Here is a 4013-nt window from a genome sequence, read left to right on the forward strand (position 1 = left end):
TTCAGAATTGACCACAGGAGAATGACCTTGTGAAGTAATCTGCAAAGAAAAAATGTTATACAAAAGGTTGAGGCCGGTAATGGTAATTAAGACATATAGGGCCATATGTACGAACACATTTTCCCATTGACACAGAATGGGAAAAACCCTTTGATACATCTGACCCATAAAGACATGTCCCAAATACAATAGTAACACTGATTGTGCAGTGTAACAAACGTGAACAAGGAGATCATCACCAAAGTCACACCATGTTCAACTTTTGCATGCACACCTGAGAAATGTCCAGCTATGCAACTGATGAGCTGTCTGGGGATCATACAAAGACCCTTATCAGACATCTATAAGCCCCCCAATAACCCACTGAGCCTAGTTTTCTAAAAGGACAACACATACCTACAGTCAGTTGAAGTACTGATTTATGAGATCTGCCCAGATGTCTCCTCCTTCATCCTCATCACTGTCATCCTCACTTGGCATTTCTGCATTCTCACCTGCTGGAACTGCTGGCTTCTCCTCATCTGGCATATATGGTATCGGATGTCTCAAGGCAATGTTGTCGAGCCTGCAGCAGGCAACAATTATTTGACACACTTAGGCAGGTGAGTAGTGGAGGGCTGCACCAGACTTATCAATGCAACAAAATCTAGCCTTTGGGAGCCCCAAATTCCACTCCCCGACACTGCTTGTCCTTCCGTGGGCATCATTGAAGCAAACTTTGCCTGGCATGGTTGGGTACCTCACTGGTGTCAACAACCAGGGACGGTTTGGGAAGCCAGAATCCCCTGTGAGGAATTGTTAAATGTTAGCAAACATCAATCTTGGACATCCCTACATTTGGCAGCAGACATAAGATACTGACACACACCACATGTATGACTTACCAACCAGCCAGGCCCTCTCTGTGCACTGTTGTGTCATCAGCAGTGGGATGTTGCTGCTCCCCATGATGAAGGCATCATGAACTGAACCAGGGTACTTTGCATGTATTTTGGAAATGTAGAGGTCTGCCAAACAGACTGCTTGGACATTAATGGAGTGGAAGTGTTTCCTGTTCTGATATACCTGTTAGTTGTCTTTTGGGGAAAAAGTGCTATATGGGTACCACCAATGGCTCCCACCACATGTGGGATGTGTGCCAAAGCATAAAAATCAGCCTTCATGTATGCCAAATCTTGACATTGTTGAAATTGTATGTAGCTGTCCAGGTGTTTTAACAGTGCTGACGACAGAAAACTATGACTGTCTGCCTATCCAGGTGATAGATCTGGATGGCATGTTAAGCCTCCATGGTCTACAGGTCTGCTGGTGGACGGTACACTGGAGGTTGTCTGATCCTTCTTATTCCAGGGTAACTAGATGAAGGTAAATAAGAACGTATGTCTATCAGTCATTGTGTCGATTGTATGTATGAAAATACATATGTCACACATATTGCTTGGACATGCCAGATCCAAAAGCGTATACATGGTTCACAAGTAGGGAAACAATGGATTATTTTTGTAATGTCATCCACTTACATCAATTATGACTTGGAAGTGGATACACGTCACTGAAAGTCTCTGTGATAATGACATGCTAACCTTGTTTCACATGTAATGGACACAACTCCCATCTATCCAATTGATGTGAGGGTACAGAGTATACCTCTAATGATACAGTACTCACATATCATCAGTATTACAGCATGTCTATGAATGTAGATTTTAATACATGGTTGCTCGAAGCCAGTATTAAAAACATTGGTGTTTAAAGTTTCTGACCTCGGTGCACATCTTTAAATAAACGTTTCCAACCATCTAAGGACCTTAAAATGGCAGCTGCATGACCTACTGTACTGGACATTAGGAAAAGACCTACCTCCACCAGCGGAAGTCATCATGGCGGTAGGCAGATGCTGCGCAGTGGACATTGCCATTGGAACACATTGCGTCCTTTGTCGGTCTTGGGCAAAGGGCGATGTCCACCGGGGGTGACGGTCTCTCAGGTGGCGGACGAGACCGCCATTTCATACTTCACCTCTCACTTGACTCCTGACACTGCTGCCAGCAAGATCTCCATGACCTGAGCTGCTGTGTACTGCCCCTGAGAGCAACCATGCCACATCCTACAGGTGATAGGGCCCCTGCTTTCTCACCCGAGCAGCTGAAGAAGCTGGTAGAGGAGGTCCTACTTCTGTATGGACAGCTCTATGGTGCACCAGAGGGAGGAGTAGGTAACTGCACCATGTGCACAAATATGTCATTAGCACACCTAAAGTTCGGCATACTAAGCAAATGCTGATGGGCAATGTTACTGATTGTGCTCTAAAAGTCTGTAGGGTACCAAATTTGTGATAGAATGGGATGAGTTCCTGGTCATGTACTTATGTTTGGTGGCAGATATTGTGTCCTGAGACATTGTGGAGAGTATCTGATGTATGTTCCGTGAGCCACCTTGTGACTGTTGCACAAGGTTAGTGAAGTTGGTATAGCAGACTCCTCCTGAAATACCATATTTGCATGTGTTTGGTGTCTGGTCATATGTGATAACATGAAAGCTGGTGCTCGAGGTGCATGTTGTCTGCCTGTGTCCACCTCACATATGGCCTGACTGCATATGCTCATCTATCAGTGGAGGGGACGTTCAAGACAGTCTGTTTGGCTAGTTGTACTAAATAGTTAGTCACCCTGCATGTTTTATGATGGGACATGTGGACATGACATTCTTTTTTTTTCAATGTCATCCATGCAAGTCAATAGCCATCGGAAGAAGGGGATCTGGTGTGCCATCGCAAAGACAATGAGGGTCCACAGCCGGTGGAGCGTCCACTGTCGCAAGAGGTGAGAGGACCTGAGATGCTGGTCCTGGAAGACTGCAGAGACCCAGCAGGGGATGCCCTCTCAATGAGGACAGGGTGCCTCTCAGACCCTGACCCCACTAATCACCTGCATTTTGGCAGTGGCCTACCCTGAGTTGGATGGCTGTTTGAAGGCAGCACAGCAGCCACAATGGGGAAAGTACAGACCTAACTAATGTTTGTCCCTTTAACAGGTGATTGAGTTAGGGAAAGGTATTTCTGCTCTGACAATGTGGTAAGTACAAAGTGGCACAGATCTCCTGAATACACATTCATATATTGTAGCATCTATAGCACTCAGGTGTGCACATACCTATGTATTTGGAGGCATGTGACTCAACTATGTAGTCCCCTCAGTACAATTGCATATTATGGTGTACGTATGACTGTGTCACATGTGTAACATAATACAGCATTTCCTTCAGTGGTGATTGTACATACCCAGCAACAGGTCAATCCTCACTATGCCATGGTGGTAAGTTGTGTAGGCCATTGATTTCTGTCCTTGCAATGTCTCAAGATTCCTGTCCATGTACAACATAGAGTCAGACCTAATCAAGTCATCTCTGGTTTTCTAATGCTTTCTGATAAGTGACAGCAGCATGTTAGGCAGTGATGTCCACCTGACATGTCACACAACATACAAGGTTAACATCTTCACACCTGTTACTAGGTAATCCCTCTTGGTAAGTGAGGGATGTATATACATATATGTGAAGCCTCATCAGAGTAGACAACATGCATGTTGGATACCATATTGGTGTCAGAATCTAAGAACGTTAATAGCTTGCTATTGTTCTGTTATTGGAAAGTGGACACACAGCTTTGCCCTTGGGCATACTGTACTAAGCATGAATCATAAGCAAAAATAGCCTATTCATGTTTACATTCTTCTCAGATATGAGTCAACATCATGTATTGTTTGAAAGGTTCAGTAATGAAGCAACACAGGACATAGTTATGTCTACTTGCTATTACTGTCAAGGATGTGCCAATTGAGTCCTGGCTGTTTGTGAACCTACCATTGGCAATGACACCTATGTGGTGCAGGTTTGATAGTTCACATGCACATGTGAGTTGTATTGTAAGTGTACCTAGGTTTGTGTTTTGCATCATGGTAGGTGTACCTGTCATGTTAGTAACACATGCGCTTTAGCTCAGAGAATCCTCCACA

This window comes from Pleurodeles waltl, chromosome 1_1 (assembly GCF_031143425.1).
Source record: "Pleurodeles waltl isolate 20211129_DDA chromosome 1_1, aPleWal1.hap1.20221129, whole genome shotgun sequence".
Classification (NCBI taxonomy): Eukaryota; Metazoa; Chordata; class Amphibia; order Caudata; family Salamandridae; genus Pleurodeles; species Pleurodeles waltl.